Source organism: Pleurodeles waltl, chromosome 4_2 (assembly GCF_031143425.1).
Source record: "Pleurodeles waltl isolate 20211129_DDA chromosome 4_2, aPleWal1.hap1.20221129, whole genome shotgun sequence".
Lineage (NCBI taxonomy): Eukaryota > Metazoa > Chordata > Amphibia > Caudata > Salamandridae > Pleurodeles > Pleurodeles waltl.
This window is the reverse complement of record NC_090443.1, coordinates 71,058,103-71,077,117: the sequence shown is the minus strand read 5'-3', so window position 1 is coordinate 71,077,117 and position 19,015 is coordinate 71,058,103.

Genomic DNA, 19,015 nt, shown 5'->3' with positions numbered 1-19,015 from the left:
CTGCCAGCTCACCTGTAAATTGCGGTTGTCATATAGGATAGTGTAGTAGCTGTTCATCTGGGGAAGATGGAGGTAAATAAAATCCAGACGTGCAGAAAGACAGGAGAGTGGGGTGAATTGGAAGAAGTACTGAGCTTAAATAATTAGCTCAGTTAGAGACACTTTACTACCTGCCCACCTTGCTTTGTAGAGAGGCAGGAGAACTGACGTCCAGTGGTGTGCTTTGGAACTTAAAGTGGTTTGACTGTAGGAGCACGACCTTACTCAGTCCTATTGGTACCTGAGAGCACCGGTTATAGTGCTTACACAGAACTTCCTCCTATTTCAGGTTGATTGTGGTTTTGCAGTTTCTACTGCACATGTGCTTAGTTTCAACTTGGTCTACACAGCAGATGTAAAACCCATGATACACTCAGCCACCACTCTTGAAGCAGAGTTATATTATCAGTCTCTTCTTACTTCTAACCGCAAAGTCACGATGGGAGGAAAAATACAATGACCTGTTCAATCAAAGTGTTTTTAAGGCAAGCAAAGTCCACAATTCTTGGCAAGCCTTCACTTGTGTACCATGGGCAGGTAGAAATATGCACAGAAAGCAGTAAAAAGAGGCAGTACATCTACTACTCCAATATGCTTTAAAAACACAATTTACTGTGTAATAACTCAAATTTCCCTTTAAGAAAGAAATCCCCAGTTTCCATTGTGCTGTAAAGGTATCCATAAACATTCATATCAAGTTTAGTGCCTAATTTGAGCCGGTGGTTTCCGGTGCTCAGCACCGGCACTTAATCATCAACACAGGGATTTATGATAAAACTTCAGTAAAGTGATCTCTAAGCCACATAATTATACCACTACTACACCATTCTTAAGCTCTGAACATAAAGAAGACGTTATCCACGTACTTGTATTGTCTCATCTTGACTATTGCAAGAGCATATACATTGGCCTTCACAAAAAGCCCTCCCCAAAAAAGAACCAAAACTCCAGCTTATCCAAAATCAAGCTTCAGCTAGCAAGCATCAGAGCACATTGCCCCAAACACTGGCAAGCATTAATGGATTCTCATCAAAGAAAGGATAACCGTCAGAATGCTCTGCATGAGCCTTATAGCATAATGGGTCCATTGCCCAAAATACTTGTTTAAACTATTAAGTTATAAGGCCCACTTAGATCTTAAGTGGACAAAAAAGATTACTATTGCACTATTCTGCAATAAACAACTTGGAAAAAAATGTTGAGCATTTGCAGATAATGGAACAATCTGCAATCTGAAATTAGGCATCAGCTAGACCATTTCAAATTCAGGAAAAAAAATTAAAACCATACTTTACTGCCCGATCCTTCCTGAGAATGCACTTCATGACGTGCCTGGATCCTCGTTCAGTGCCCTAGGTCTCTCTTACTCTTGTTTTCTTCTCCCTTGCTCCACCTTGGCTTTGGGAGTCCTCTTTCAACTGTAAGGAATATTTTTACCCTTTGTCCTTTTCTTGTACTGGAATTAGGCTTGGTCTGAGAATTGACCCTGACCCCACTTGCATCGCTGGCTTACTTTGCTTATGTCTCCTTTCAATGCTCCTTCCTCTACTTTCCATATCGGGCCACCCCACCTCCCACCACTCCCCACCAACCCGCTCTACAACATTTTGAAGACCTCTGCGGCATATTGGCCCTCATTACGACTTCAGCAGTCTTGGAAAAAGACCGCCGAAGCCGAGGGAGCCAATATGCTGCATGTGCTGGCGGTATGCTTGGCCCCCTATTATGACATTTCCGCTGAGCCAGCAGAAAAGTCACATCAACATTGCCGGCGGCAATGTAGATGTTGAGCGGGTGCAGCAGCACCCGTTGCACTTTTCACTGCCTGTAATTCGGGCAGTGAAATGCGCGATGGAGCTGTGTCTGGGAACCCCTGCACTGCCCATGCCAAGAGCATGGGCAGTGCAGGGGCCCACTGGGGCACCCCGAGTCCCCCTTACCACCAGCCTGGACAGGCTGGGGGTTGGGGACTCATAATCCCCAGGGCAGCGCTGCTTGCCCACCCGGCGGAAGCCTGGCGGTATATTGAAGGGACCTGCGGTATGACCCTGGCGAATGCGCAACAGTCATAATACGTTGGCAGAACACTGCCAGCCTGTTAGCGGTGTTACCACCAGTGTTCCACCCACTGCCGGGGTCATAATGAGGGCCATAGTGTTTTGTAAATCACCCAGAAATAAATACAACTATCCATATAACTACCAGCCCAAAGTGCTTTCAAACGCACAATTCCCCACTTTATTGTTTTTAAAATGTTTCCATAAACTGTTTTTGTGTCCAACCAATCCTAAGCAGTGGCACTAGCCTAAAGAATTACTTGTGTGGGCTCCATTTATTGTTAAATGTTGCACCTAATACTCATTGGGTCATTATACTTGGCAGGATGTGTTATTTTGTGCTCCAGTTTCTGGGTGAAATTGGCAGATGTCTTCTAAAACACACTGGGCCTGGTTCAATAGTGATTAAAGCATCTAGATATTAATTGTTCATATCCTGTTTACAGACATACAATACCACTTTGCTTTGTATGACAGGCTATTAACAACCAAGCTAACATTCGATCAGTTCAATCACAACCCAACCTCAGTTGATTTTAAGAGGTAGAGAATGAACTATTCTTACCAGGAATCAGGTTCTCCAAGAAAGTAAATACCTGCACTTATTATTTTCTGTTTAATCACTGCCCTCCTGCTAACATGTTCTCCCTTCTGCCCATTTAAAACACTTTTGTAAGGAAATGCCTTCCTTGTCATGGTTACCCTCAGACTTTTTGCCTTTTGCTGATGCCAGTTATGATTGAACGTTTGAGGGGACCCTGCTAACCAGGCCTCAGCAACAGTATTCTTTCCCTAAACTGTACCTTTGTTCCCACAATTGACACAGCACTGACACACAGCTAAGTCCCTTGTAAATGGTACCGCTGGTACCAAGGGCCCTGTGGCCAGGGAAGGTCTCTAAGGGCTGCAGCATGTCTTATGCCACCCTTGGGGACCCCTCACTCAGCACATGCACACTGCCTCACAGCTTGTCTGTGCTGGTGGGAGAAAATGACTAAGTTGACATGGCACTCCCCTCATGGTGCCATGCCAACCTCACACTGCCTGTGGCATAGGTAAGTCACCCCTATAGCAGGCCTTACAGCCCTAAGGCAGGGTGCACTATACCACAGGTGAGGGCATAAGTGCACGACCACTATGCCCCTACAGTGTCTAAGCAAAACCTTAGACATTTTAAGTGCAAGATAGCCATAAAGAGTATATGGTCTGGGAGTCTGTCATTTGCGAACTCCACAGTTCCATAATGGCTACACTGAAAACTGGGAAGTTTGGTATCAAACTTGTCAGCACAATAAATGCACACTGATGCCAGTGTGGGATTTATTGTAAAATACACCAGAAGGGCATCTTAGAGATGCCCCCTGAATACCAGTCCGACTCCTAGTGCTAGGCTGACCAGTTTCTGCCAGCCTGCCACAACCAGACGAGTTTCTGGCCACATGGGGTGAGTGCCTTTGTCACTCTGTGGCCAGGATCAAAGCCTGTCCTTGGTGGAGGTGCTTCTCACCTCCCCCTGCATGAACTATAACACCTGGCGGTGAGCCTCAAAGGCTCATGCCTTTTGTTACAGCACCCCAAGGCATCCCAGCTAGTGGAGATGCCTGCCCCTCCGGCCACAGCCCTGAATTTTGGCGGCAAGGCTGAAGGAGATAATGAGGAAAACAAGGAGGAGTCACCCACCAGTCAGGACAGCCCCTAAGGTGCCATGAGCTGAGGTGACCCCTGCCTTTTGAAATCCTCCATCTTGAGTTTGGAGGATTCCCCCAATAGGAATAGGAATGTGCCCCTCTCCCCTCAGGGAGGAGGCGTAAAGAGGGTGTAGCCACCCTCCAGGACAGTAGACTTTGGCTACTGCCCCCCAGACCTAAACACACCCCTACATTTAGTATTTAGGGGTGACCTTGAACCCAGGAAATCAGATTACTGCAACCTGAAGAAAGAAGAAGGTCGGCTGACCTAAAAAGCAGCCCCGCAGAGATGACGGAGATGACAATTGACTTGGCCCCAGCCGTACCGGCCTGTCTCCAGACTCAAAGAACCTGCACAGCGACGCATCTGACAGGGACCAGCGACCTCTGAGGGCTCAGAGGTCCAAGAAACTCCAGAGATCAGCGGCACTGTTCAAAAACTGCAACAACTTTGCAACTTTAAAGCAACTTTAATAGAACTCTCTCTTCCCGCTGGAAGCGTGAGATTTCTCACTCTGCACCCGACGCCCCCGGCTCGAGTTCAGGAGAACTAACACCGCAGAGAGGACTCCCAGGCGACTACGACGACGTGGGTAACCTGAGTCGACCTCCCTGCACCTCCACAGTGACGCCTGCAGAGAGGATCCAGAGGCTCCCCCTGACCGCGACTGCCTGGTAACAAGGAACCCAACGCCTGGACCAAGCACTGCACCTGCAGCCCCCAGGACCGAGAGGAACCACCCACAAGTGCAGGAGTGACCAGCAGGTGGCCCTCTTCCTAGCCCAGTCGTTGGCTGGCCAGAGAAGCCCCCCTGTTCCCTGCGTGCATCCCCTAAGTGACCCCCAGGTCCCTCCATTGCTTTCAATAGCAAACCCAACGCCTACTTTGAACACTGCACCCTGCCGCCCCTGTGCCGCTGAGGGTGTGTTTTCTGTGCCGGTTTGTGTCCCCCCCAGTGCTCTACAAAACCCCCCTGGTCTGCTCCCTGAGGACGCAGGTACTTAATTGCTAGCAGACTAGAACTGGAGCACCGATGTTCTTCATAGGCGCCTATGTGTTTTGGGCCCTCCTTTGACCTCTGCACCTGACCGGCCCTGTGTTGCTGGTGCAGTGACTTTGGGGTTGCCCTGAACCCCCAATGGTGGGCTGCCTATGCCCAGGAGACTGACTGTGTAAGTGCTTTACTTACCTGAGAAACCTAACCAAACTTACCTCCCCCAGGAACTGTTGATTTTTGCAGGGTCCACTTATAAAATAGCTTTTTGCCATTTTAACTAAAACTGTGTGTACTACTGCTTTGAATCAAAGTTCTATACTTACCTGTGTGAAGTACCTTGCATTTTATGTACTTACCTCAAATCTTGAATCTTGTGGTTCTAAAATAAATTAAGAAAATATATTTTTCTATATAAAAACTATTGGCCTGGAGTTAAGTCTTTGAGTGTGTGTTTCTCATTTATTGCCTGTGTGTGTACATCAAATGCTTAACACTACCCTCTGATAAGCCTACTGCTCGACCACACTACCACAAAATTGAGCATTAGTATTATCTAAGTTTGCCACTATCAACCTCTAAGGGGAACCCCTGGACTCTGGGCACACTATCTCTCACTTTGAGATAGTGTATAAAGAGCCAGCTTTCCTCAACTTTTAATTGACTACTTCAACCCTCTCATTCCTCCCTTCCCCTCCCTATTTGCCACCTTCCCCACACTATCCCAGTGCTCCAAGAGTCCCAGCCTCTCCTGTCTCCTTACATTTCTTCCTTTAGCTCAGGCCAAACAGCAAAATGTAAGTCACAAGGGGGAGAATCAAGTGAGATGTCACTTTTGACACTGTGGCGCAGGAGCAGTCTTCAGTTAAAGGAAGGTGATTATAGTACTATATGACCCCCAGTCTTGAGTCACTGGTACAAAGGTCCTCTTTCTCTCTAGTTACACTCTCTTCTTAGTTAATGTACTGTACCTGAAAATTGTTCAACAGTTTCAGAATAAACAATTAGCAATAAAGTCCTGCCAGCCATCCACTTACTTACATTCTGTGAAACCTTGCCTACTGGTTAAAACAATATGTAAAAAGTGAAATTATCAGTGTATGTGAAATCTTGTTCATCATTTACAAATATTAACTGTAAAAGAAAACTCAAATCCTTACTGAAAAGCTGGAATGTATTTAAGAAGACTTAGGACCTGATTTAGATCTCAGCGGAGGAGTTGCTCTGCAGCAAAGGTGGCACCAGTCAGTTCAAAGCTGAATGGCATTCTGGATTGGGGCTATGCCCCATGGTGCCAACAGTCAGTTCACAGTCACATAGCTAGCTGGGTGGGTGCTCAGGGCTGGGGTACCAGGAGTAACTTCAGAGCTGCATGGTTCTATGGCTGGAGTCTGAGGATCTGTGGTGCAAAATGTATGCAAAATAGAATGGGGTAGGGTCGCCAAAGGCCCAAATCGCAATTTGGGGTTGCGACCAAATACCAATTCAGTATTGGAAAGGGGCATGTTTATGGTGTTGCTTCCAAATACCTATTCCCCTATGTAAATGTTGAAAAACCACTGCCTAATCTTAAAAAAAATTAAATTACACTTTTAATTTTTTTGATTAAACTCATCCCATTTTCATTTAAGAAAACCGGGTTACATTTAATGAGAAAAATATTGCTTTATTTAAAAACAATCACAGACATGGTAGTCTGCTGACCACAGCAGACCACCATCCCAGTGATGCCTGCTATTCTTAGTGGGTCACAATTTGCGACCCTAATAATCATGAGGTAGGTCGAATTACAACTCACTATGAATCAGTAATTTGCAAACCAAACCTGTTAGTACATAGGTTGCTTTGCAAATGGCCACACTGGTCGAATCAATTCTGGTAGCACATTGCAACCATTATTTTGTGACCAGTTGTACATACATCTGGCCTCAGATTTTCTAATGTTGTGAACATCAACAACCTCTTTTTATCAACTTTTTTCTGTGTTGGGGTCTTGTGATGTGCCTGTTTTCTCTGTGTATGGTAACATAACACCATTGCTACAGTTATTGTTTGTGGGGAAGTTGTGTTTGAGTACACATTTTTTCTTTTTTATATGTTAACATAGACATGACAGACATATATGTAGAATGCATGTTCCTACCCGAGTATCTCCCCTTGGTGCTATTGACAGATTCCAGATGTTAATTGTGAATGGTTCTCATTTTATTGCGAAAGTCGAGTTTGGGGTGATCAAGAGTTCCAAACAGCAGTCAAACAACTGCCACAATAATGTACTGTTCGGCCGAGTGCTTATCTTAGTAAAAAGAAAGTAATTTTGATGATGTGGGAAGCGGCTGGATTTGGAATCAGACTTGGGTGCCACCTAGGGAAACCAGCTATAACCAGAACATTCCAAAAACTAGACACCCAGGGGAGTCCATAGTGGTCAAACTTGCATGGATCACACTACATTTTCTTAACCATAATGACCTGAAAACCTTTGGTTCATGAAGCTCACTGCTTGGGTGAAAGAGGCAGAGTGCTCGCTCTTATAATCCTCCCAGAGAAAATTTTGAAAAAAGAGTGGCCAAATGGTGTATTTTCAAAGTTAATTTAAGAAAGCAAGAAGGTTAATAAGGCAATTGTGAAAGTGTAGTTATGATATCAATAAAGAAATTTCATATGATAATGATGGAGTTAGCTGCTTATTCCCTATAACCACAGAACTTCATAGCAGACTTTGAGGTAACATTGCTGAGTACCACACAGATTTCCTTATTTATTGTTATACCTGTACAAGTGAAATTTACCGAGGAGGTGGAGAAGGCAGCACAGGCTAGGCCCTCCTGTGGGGCACCGACGTGTTTATATGCCCTACAGTCGGTGTTAGCCTTGGGCAGTAATGTAGCCCTGGTGTCTCATTTTAATAATGTATGTTTCTATAACCTGAAGCAGTGCATGCTCAGACCTTGGTCATGGTATGTGCATGCACGCGCTGCTTCAGATTAGAGAAACATTATTAAAACGGGACAGCCTAATAGTAGACCAGCCGTTTTAATAATGTTTCTATAATCCAAAGCAGTGTGTGTGAGCACATACCTTCCTTGGTTGCCGTGTGTGCATGCACGCACTGCTTCGGATTATAGTAACATTATTAAAACAGGACGGCCTAGTAGTAGGCCAGCCCCTTTCTATCCGAAGGCTTGCTGCTCCATTGGCAGGCAAAGCCTTACACCCCTGTGGTGCTAATGGTGCAAACTGCACCAGAGGCCTACACTAAGCCTAGCAACTGCGACTCAGCCAATCCAGACGCTGCTGCCTTGGTGTTACACAGCATGAGAGCAGCACCAGGATTGGCATGAGTAGGCAAATTCACCACTCATTATGAGATCTGGGTTGCAGCTTTGAGCAACCCCTGATCACTTATGTGCAGGTGAAGGGATGCCTTTAGTGCGCATGTCGGGCTGGCCGGAGGAAGGCAGCCGTCCCCCCAGACGTGCGCACTAGGTGCACCCCGCATTGTCTGTATGTGTAAGCATTCATTCAGGCTAAGAAATTGAAGCCTCACCCCCTTCAGAGCTAACCGGGGCTAAGCGCTGGAACTGCCGCAGGTGGGCGTGAGTAAAAAATAAATGATTTTCACTTTATATTGTTTTTTATTACTAACATGTGATGGAGGCACAAAGGGGCAAAATATTGGTGGGGCAACGCTCCAGCACCCTCAAGCAGGAACTGCCCCTAGTTGCTGGACCCTGAATGTACGGTACCCGATTTGGGCAGTCACGTGATCACGGCAAAGGTTTGCTGATTCGGTTATGTTCTGGCTTGGGGACAGGCTTTCCCATCATATGTTCTGGTCGAGCTCTTCAATATTGAGGACACGAGTCACAGTTCTGAAGGTTTTGGCAGATTTTATGGATTGAACTCTTTCTCAAGACCTTGAGGTATTTCTGCTGGGTCTAATGTCCAGGGCAAAGAAAGATAGGTAGGCACTCGGATTTATTGACTTGGCGCTCTTTTTGTTTATAACTCCACATTGCCATGCCCTGGATTTTCTCTTGGCCAAAGTAGACACCCTTCCTTTTCTTTCTAAATAGGATGTTGGGAGCTCCGTTTTCTCAACATGGGACATGTACCTACTGCAACTGGGAGCGAAAACCGATGAAAGCCCACCGAGACACAGGCTGACATTACTGTGAGGAGGAGACTGTTAGCTTTGGGATGTTCTGCTGCTGTGCTGGGCGGTTGTCGGGGGCTGAGGTGTGGTTGGTGCCACCGGTTGCATCATGAGTAGTGGTTTGGTGTTACGATAGACGCAATTGAATGCGCTATGACTGACCTGTTATGGTGGTCTTGATGGTCGGTCGCTGCCTCCTGCTTTCATTTTAACTGTGAGGATTGTCCCAGGGTCACCGTGGCCTGTGTCTTCTTGTGGCCCCCCTTCCTGTCCCAGATCCTTGAGAATAGCCCCAGCTGTCACATGCTATCTTCTGTACAGTTTATTATTCAGCTGTCTCAGGCACAACTGTTTACAAGATATATGTCCACCATGTAGATGAGAGCATTGTTTGATTGTTGCTTTATAACTAGTTGGAATTAAACAGTATTCACCATAAATCCAGCACTCTTTAGCACTTTCATGTGCATTCGGTTGTATCTGTTTTTATGAAGAACAATAAAGAAAGATTAAAAATAACCAATAGACCACTTCATTCCACTCAGCTAGGCATCCAAGCAGGCCACAGCACTGAACCGGCCATTGTATTAGTGCTGGACGAGCTGCATTGCGCAGCTGATGCTGGTGTTTCTACTGCCTTAATCATTTTAGGTCTCAAAACGGTCTTTGATATGTTCAATCTCGGTGTTTGACTGACCAGGCTTTCAGAACTGGGCATCACTGTCTGGCATCACTCTGGATTGCAAGCTATCCAGCCCAGAGATCGTTCGAGGTGTCACTGGCCTCTTTGGAGTATTCGGAGAGACTATTCCTGCAGGATGCCTCACAGATGCATCATATCCCCACTTCTTTGTAACCTTTATGTTAGCCCTTTGGCTCACCTTATTAAGGGCCTGATTTATGAAAAATTAGCGTTTCCTTTACGTCATTTTTTGACACAAAAGCGGCACAAACTTACAAAATATAATTATATTTTCTAAGTTTGCACCACTTTTGCGTAAAAAAGGATATAAAGGCGGCACTAACTTGTCATAAATCAGGCCCTAGGCCTATATTTACACTTGGTTTGCGCTGAATTAACGTCATTTTTTTACGCTAATTCAGCACAAACCTAACTCCATATTTATACTATCTCACTAGACACGTCTAGCGCCAAAGTTATGGAGTTTACGTCATTTTCTGGACATGGAAACCTACTTTGCGTCAATGAGATGAAAGTTAGGCGTTCCCGTTCAGAAAATGACAATATGGCCTTAGCGCCATATTTATCTCCCTGTGCTAAAATCTAGCACAGGGGATGGGGGCCTTAAATAATGGTGCTAAGCTTGACCATGGAAAGAGCCCACAGGTGCCTTTCACTGGACCCAGGGACACCCTCATCCACACCAGAGGGACACCACAGGATAGGGGACCCATCCCAGGTAAGTCCCGGTAAGTATTTTTCTTTTTTCCCCACTCGGCCAGGAAATGGCGTTACACTGCTTAGAGGCATATTTTTGCCTCTGAACAGTGTAGCACCATTAATCGGTGCACAAACTCCGGTTTCCCCTATGCCTCCCCCACACGGTTAGCATCCTTTACAAGGACACTAACAGGGCATTAGCGCCGGCTTAACGCCATTCCATAAATATGGCGCCCGGCCGGCGTCCAGAAATGGCGCTTGCCAGCGCTATACTTTTACACGTAAAACTGCGCTAACTTTCTATTTTCGTGAGATCCGTATGAAATTGAACCTCTGCTAAGCTTTAACTATCTTATCATGTCTCTGTCTCGCTTGAAGTCCTTGTTAAAATTGTCTGGGTGCTGCATAAATCTTTACCAAAGCATCCCCATGACAGCCCGCTTAGGAAGATTTTTCTTTCATGCGGCTTTAGGACCCTCACAGCATAAAATCAAACCTCTTCCACTGAGTGGTAAAAAGTTGGGGTATGTTCAACGATGACTTGTAAACAATGCCTTGGAAAGCGTGAGCATAACCACATTTGAACACAGTAAACACGATGGAGCAGACTTTCCAAGTTCCAGAAAGAGCAGTTCCAGAAAGAGCAAGGGCCTTTGGGTTTGCTAGACAGGGTACTCTCCTGCCACCCTCCACCTGGAATCCCCCCCGCTGGTGCAGCGGGTGACTAGACCAGGACCCAAAGTAACCTCTCTTATCAATTTTGCAGAAAATATCAATACTCTGTCTTCCCCATATGGTGAGGAGGAAAATCCCAGTATTGAAGAAAGCCATACTAAGCATTTTTCTGGGGAGGGCCTGTGCCACACAATCTTATTCCACCCTGAATATCGATCGCTTGGAAACAAGCACATTCTCAATCGAGGAAATATACAAAAACTCTTAGGGCAGATTCCAGCCCTAGGACAGATTACCTCAGAAATGATCGAATCAGTGGAATTCATAGAGCGAGGGCCAGGGAAGGTCAATGAAATGACCAAAGTCACATGGCGGTCTACAAAAATGGCTGAGGCAGTTCTCAAGGAAAGCAAACATTTTAAGAAATGGAGAATTAACCTGGAAAGGGTACCAGAACTAACATACCCGTACACCCTAAAGCCACATAAAGTAATTCAGGATGATAATGCATGACAGCTTATGGCCTCCTATTCAGTATTACGGGGTGCCAAAGGGCCCTCCAATGCTACAAGGAGCGTCTGGCCCACACATCACATACTTAAACACAGGGATTGTAGTGAGAGAGACAATTGGGGGTAGGTAGCTCATACCCTCAACCAGCAGTAAGCAACAAACTGAATCTCTGTCCCAGGGGACAAAAGGGCTTGGGAGCGACCCAATATAAGGCTTTACTTTTAAAATATTCACTGACTAAAGGTTAAGTTGGAAGATTCTGATACACTAAGCTACCACCAAAGCTTTCCAGTAATGGCTTAACAAGAAACCTGGGCCTTGGAACCAATCCCCATCCCAGACTACTTCCATGCCATCCTACCCGCCATCAAGGAAGGCAAGTTTGACTGCGGGAAAGGTGGCTTTGGGGTGTCCCTGTCAACCGCCCTTATTGCCAGCTGCAAGGTGCTTTCATCTGATGCCGATACATTTCTTACGGTGCTACTGACATTTGTGCATAGAAGGAAAGAACAGGGTTTAAACATAGTCAATATTTAATTGCCCTCAAGGCGGAAGAACCAGGAGGCAATGTCCAAACAACTTGTGGACCATATTATACAACTTGCCAACTTATACCCGCTCCTTCCACTAAACGTAACAGGAGATTTCAATATGAACCTTCTGGCCAGTCTGAAACCAATGAGGTAATTGAGGTCCAGGAACACCAGTGGCTTATCCTCAAACAATTGCTGATCAAAGTAGCAAGAAGGAGCCCAATAGGATGATCCATACTGGGATCTTTAGAGCACCTAGGCCTTAGAGCTTTAAACAGCCGGTATAGTGAAGACATTCCACCCTCTTTGTCATTTCACACCACAAATGGCAACTCACTAATAGACTTTACTTGGGTTTCTTTACCACACCCTCAAATGCTACTTTCCTTCAAACTGGGACTAAGGACTGAAAGCAACCATCTAACGCAAGAATTGGACTTTACCCTCGTCCTGCAGCGAATAAGGGCACTGTCGAAGCTGCCGGTTCTGAATACCTGTGCCAGCTATAAAGAGTCAAATGGACATCTGCTTCCCTAGGTATTTAGGCCCAGGAAGCAGCTGATCATTTAAAATCCTCCCTACGAATGGAAGGGTCAGCTAAAGACAAATGGGAAGTATTCATCCACTCATACACCCTGCAATTTGCCAGGAAAGTCGAAACTTCTAGGAACAACGTAAGCACAATCCCACCAGCCTCAAAAAAGCTGTTTACCTCTTGCATCTTGAGGCAGTTAAAGAGGAATGTCAACCAAGTGCTCCGGCTTGTTTGTCAGTTTCTAGACCAAGAATGTTATTTCACTAACCTGAGACAAGCAGTCTGTATGGGGAATCAGGAGGCAAAACATAGAGGAATTCTGGTCAAAACTCGTGTGGGACACTAAACATAAAAATGATAGCAAGTTTTGGAATGCGGTAAACGCCCTAAACGATCCACACAGCCCTAAATTAGAATCAAAGTGCAGAGGACCCCCTCCCACCCCAGACCCCCAGGTTGGGTTAGCCAGTCTGATGACTCAGACCCCCATAAAATCAGTAATGCAGTTAATGAATACGATGTCACCCCAGCAGAATTCCAACAGCTAATAGTCAAAGGGACGAAGACAGGGTCCCCTGGTCCAAATGGGGTCCTGGAGGCAATTTGCAAATCAGACCCGCACAAGTTGGCAGAAGCCAGGGCTCCTCTTTATAACCATGTGTTGGCTGGTGAATCGATCCCGTAATCTCAGAGAGGATCCATCATTTCTCCAACATACAAAGGTGGGGATCAATTGGACCCTAGAAACTACCGGTTGATAGTGTTGATTGACAACAAAGCAAAATATTTTGCTGGGGTCCTCCTTGAACATCTCATTGATTGAGCCGGCCGAAAATCAATAATTCCCCCAAACCAAACTGGGTTCACAAGTAACACAGGCACGGATACCAATATAATGGCCTTATCTCTTATACTTGACTCCTCACAGGCTGCTAACCTTCCGCTATCATCGACTTCAGGATCAAACTGGACAATGGATCAAACCTCTTCAGGAAGATTCCGATGAGTAGAGGCCTGAAACAGAGCTGTGTCCTTGCCACAAGTTTATTTAATCTTTTTAGGGCCGACTACTCAACAGCATTATTTTCCATTAACTCCCATGCACCACGGTTAGGCATGGCACATCTTTTGAATTTTCTATTTGCTGATGGCGTCGCATTACTCAGCAGAACTAGGGTAGGCATGAGACACCTCCTGAATGCCACTGAAGATTACGTCCTTAAGAACGGGCTGCAAATAAACCATAAAAAGACCAAAATCATGATCTCAGGTAAGAGATCCTTAAAGGGGATTGCAACCTGCGGATTAAGTGGCAATAAGCTTGAAGAAATGGCTACGTACAAATACCTGGTTCTCCTGTTTGACTGTCACAGCTCCTTTTTCAAACACAAAGAGGAAACAAGACAGAAATGGGCTGCCCTCTCTTTGGGGCTTCACACACTGTCATCCAAATTGAACAAGCATACCCTTAGCCCACTGCTAGAAGGAGCCAAAGCCAAGGTGGTCCCTATGCTGGCCTATGGAAGTGTTGCCCTCCGTGGTGGAGAATGTAAGGTCTTGGATGACACCATAGTGAGCATATACAGGCAGCTGTTTAAGCTCCCACAACACACCTCAACAGCACAGTTCAGGCTGGAGTTTGGCCTGCCCGGCCTATATTAACTTTTGTCATAAAACGAGGTGCGTCCGGGAATACTATAAACTGTAACATATGGGAGGAAATAACAATGAAGCTCTGCTCCCCGGCCTGAAAATGCCTTGACACCTCAATTAAGCAGCTAGGAATGGAGAGTCTATGGTCATTGGTGCTTAATCGCAGGTTATTTGAATCACTAACTTAAAAAGCCACAAAGTACCAGTCGCAAACAGAAGACAAAACAACTCTTGAGAAAAGGCATCACACCTGGCTAGTCTTAAACAGCTAAAAGGACTTAGCCCATCAGCCATACCTGGGAGAAGCCCTAAAGTATAGCATAAAGAGGAAATACCTGCTCTATCGTTGGGAGTCCTCCCGGTGGACAAACACAAGAGCCCATGACTTCGGCTCATAAAGGATGGGGCCTGTCAGCTCTGCAGGCTTGCACTTGGAACTATGTCCCACATGTTGTGCTTGTGCAAGAGCACTTTGAGGAATCGCCGCAGACTACCGGGTAAAACTGGGGGTCCGCACGTGCAGACACGCAGTCCTAAGCTGTCTTAGCTCAGCTAACCAAAAGCTAATTGCCCAAACGGTGAGATACTTGGCAGGAGGGGAGGGTGCTCTGACTGGCATAACCATCCAAGAGTCCAAAACAAAGGCCTCCACTCTCTGGCTGGGCACATAAAACAACAGTGGACGTGATCTGTGTCTTCACAAAATAGAGCTGATTGGTGGTCAAAATCCTTTGGCGGCACACGCACACTTTAGGATTCGAGGGTCGGGCTGACAGTTTTTTAAAAATTTTAATAATGATTTGTATGTTAGCAATGGTTCTTAAGCACTGGGGCAGGCGGTATACCCCGCATTTTAGGAACTGAAGGACTGCCTGATGGCGATATTTTTTTAATGTGGAAATGAGTGTCATACTTGAATTTTAGTGTAATATTTTTAATTAACTGAGCACTTAAATAAATTTACTTACTTACTTATTTACTGGCACACTCAGGATTGAAAATGAGAGAGACCTCATTTCTCTACCGATGCACTACAAGTACAACTGTGAAGAGACACCAGATCACTGCACGTTGGGAATCCAATGCATTTTGTCAAAAACTAATGCAAAAACCAAGAAAACTGGCATATATTCTTGCCATGGAAAGAATGTTTCGCACAGTTGCACTCCAGGAAGAAGTCATGGATCAACACAAGCTCAAGAATGTGACAGTTTAATCCAACAACTGTAGACACGGCATACACCTTGCAGAGCAGGGACCCAAGCATCTGACTCCCATACTCAATAATGTGCCCAGCATCACACTGCACGTGTCACAATGACAAAATATTAAGGCCCTCATTACAACAAAATATTAAGGCCCTTATCACAACCTGATAAAGTGGCGGTAATACCGTCAACAGGCTGGCGGTAACTACTGCCAAATTATTACCATGGCGTTGAGAACTCAGATAGACAGCCACTTTACCACACCAACTGCCAGGGTGGAAACAACAGCCACCACAGCGGTAGCCGCCTACAGCCAGATGGAAGTCAATGTTCCGCCCACCATATGAAGGCCCTGGAAACCACAACCTTTTCGAGGGCGGTACCAATGACATAAAAAGCCTGGCGGAAACACTGCACAGAAGGGAAAGGACTCACCTTTGGAGACACAGGGAAGAACCATGCCGCCATGGAGCCCGAACTTCAAATATTTCTAATGATTTTCTACGTCCTGCTCCACCATGAACACCAACGACGGCGAAGACGACCACGCTGAGTACAGCCGCCTAGCACACCGAGGAGGAAGGGAGGAAAAAGGGAGTGACACACACCAGCACACTCAGTAATAAAACATATTTACCCTGTACCCCTGAGGAATAATGCAAGGACAACAGGAATGTGTAAAAGTGAGTGTAATAATAACAACACAGTAGAAATACGAAAATGCAGTTTAATGGTACATACATATGTACAGTTCAAGGGACACTGCCCAGTACCTCATTGTGCGTGGGCCACAGGGCCACAGGCCAAAGTCCAAGGCCCCACATGTCACCTGCACCAACACGGAGAGAACACTGCAGGGGCATCAGTTGGAAAAAAGGCAGGCACCTCAGGAGGACAGGGAATGGGGGCACCTCAGCGGACAGATGGAACAAGATCACTGGTTCTGTGCTTGGTCCTGGGGAGTGCAAGGCCATAGTCTCTTGAATGGGTGACTTGTCCACTGGCTCTGGAGGGGGCAACATGCCCTGTGCTTGGTCCTGTGGAGTGCAAGGCCACAGTCTCTCAGGTGGGTGTTTTCCCCACTGGTTCTGGAGGGGGCATTGTGCCCGGTGCTTCTGATCCTGGGGAGGCTGGGGTTGGTGGATGTCTTCCCCACTGGTTCTGGAGGGGGCATCGTGCCCTGTGCTCTTGGTCCTGGGGAGGCTTGGGTTGGTGGGTGTCTACCCCACTGGTTCTGGAGGGGGCATCGTGCCCTGTGCTCTTGATCCTGGGGAGGCTGGGGTTGGTGGATGTCTTCCCCACTGGTTCTGGAGGGGGCATCGTGCCCTGTGCTCTTGGTCCTGGGGAGGCTTGGGTTGGTGGGTGTCTACCCCACTGGTTCTGGAGGGGGCATCGTGCCCTGTGCTCTTGATCCTGGGGAGGCTGGGGTTGGTGGATGTCTTCCCCACTGGTTCTGGAGGGGGCATCGTGCCCTGTGCTTCTGATCCTGGGGAGGCTGGGGTTGGTGGGTGTCTTCCCCACTGGTTCTGGAGGGGGCATCGAGCCCTGTGCTTCTGATCCTATGGAGTGCAAAGTCACAGTCTCTCATGTGGGTGTCATACCCACAGGATTTGCATGGGGCAGGCTGCACAGCAGCCCATGGAGGCAGGACTACATACCGTCCGCCGGCAGTGATGGCTGCTCAGTGGTGGTGGTGCTGCTGCTGTAGCCGCTGGTGGGGGACGTCTCCAGCCCATCCCCTGCAGCCTCGGATGGCTGCCCAATGGTGGTGGTGGTGCTGCTGCTGCTGGTGGTGGTGGTGGTGGTGGTGCTGCTGCTGCTGCTGGTGGAGAGAAGCTCCTGCCCATCCCCTGCAGCCTCGGACGGATGCACAACCATGGTTGGTGGTGGGGGCTCCGTCTGAGTCCCTGCACCAGGCCCCTTGTCCTTCCTGCCTGCTGGTGCTGGTTCCTTGCCTGTCCTGGCAGCAGCTGGGGATGGCTCCTTGCCCTTCCTGGCAGCAGCTGGGGATGGCTCCTTGCCCTTCCTGGCAGTAGCTGGGGCTGGCTCCTTGCCCTTCCGGTAAGCAGCTGGGGCTGGCTCCTTGCCCTTCCGGTAAGCAGCTGGGGCAGTCACCCTTTCCTTGAGGCTGCCTTGTGCACCACGAGTGGGCGTGGAGACTACAGGGCTCATGGACTGGGTGGCTGAGGTGCTTGCCTGGGTTTTTGCCACCCTGGCCAGATGTGAAGGACGGGAGGGAGGGGGAGGGAAGAGGTCAATGGTGAGAGGAAAAAGTTCTTAGGGACATTGGGGCGGGAAGAGGGAGAAGGTTTGGGAGTGGAGGAAGAGAGAGTGGATGTAGGAGGTGTCAGTCTGCTGTGTTTTGGTGCAGGTGCATGCGCTGGATGCTGTTGTGAGGTGGATGGCTGTTGGGTGTCTGAGTGCTTACATTTGTGTACCTTGGGAGGGGGGTGACAGACACAGTGGGGGAGGACACAGGGGATGTGTGCATGGCTGTTGTGGAGGTGTCTGTCAGTAAGGTATGTGTTCTTCTACGTGTGGTGGTGATGCTGGTAGTGGATGGGGATGTAGTGCATACAGGTGTGAGTGTAGATGCAACTGGGAGGGAAGTGGAGGAGGGGACACAGTGGAAATTGTGGATGTTGGTATGTCTGCAGCTGGATGGTGTGGTGCTTGTGTTTGCCAGTCTTGTGTGTTGTCTTGTGTGCATGCTTGTCTGCCTGTGTGCTTGGGATAGGTTGGGGTTGAGGGGAATGGGATTGGGAAGAGGAAGTTGGAAGGGGGAGGGTGGAAACAGGGACAATGGCTGCCATCTCAGAGGGGGCCAGAGCCTGGATTGATCTCTGTTGGGCCGCCAAGCCAGTGTGAATGCCCTTCAGGAATGCATTACATTGTTGCATCTGGGCTGCCAGCCCCTGGATGGCATTCACAATGGTTGACTGCCCTGTAGAGATGGAACTCAGGAGGTCAGTAGCCTCCTCACTCAGGCCAGCAGGGCTAACTGGGGCAGGGCCTGAGGTGTCTGTGGCAAAGGAGATGCCCACCCTCCTGGGTGAACGGGCACGGGCAACTCGATGAGAGGCTGCTGGGAGGGCGGTGCTGGTATGGGGGTGGCAGCCGTACCTGTAGCTGGGGTGGTCACAGAGGTGTCCACCACCACCAGGGACCTTCCATCGGAGGAGGTATCTGTGTCCGAACTGTCCCCTCCTGTCTCCGCCGTGGTGCTCCCCTCGACCTCCATCCCACTGATGCCCTCAGCATCGGTGGACTCTGCATCCTGGGTCCTGTAGGATGCAGCTCCCTCCTTCACTGGTGCCTCTGCTCCTCCGCCACATGATGCTAATGCACATAAGGACAGGGTGACAAAACAAAAAGGGAGGGGAAGAGACAAAGGATACTCTGGGTCAATGGCCGCACCAACTCCACAGTTGGCATATACACCACCGTCACACAGAGGGAACAGCCCTACGCACTTTGCATTGCACTACCAGTTATAATGCTAGCCACCAAGGCATGGGGAGGGACACATACCACCAAATGCAGCACACCTGGGACCCA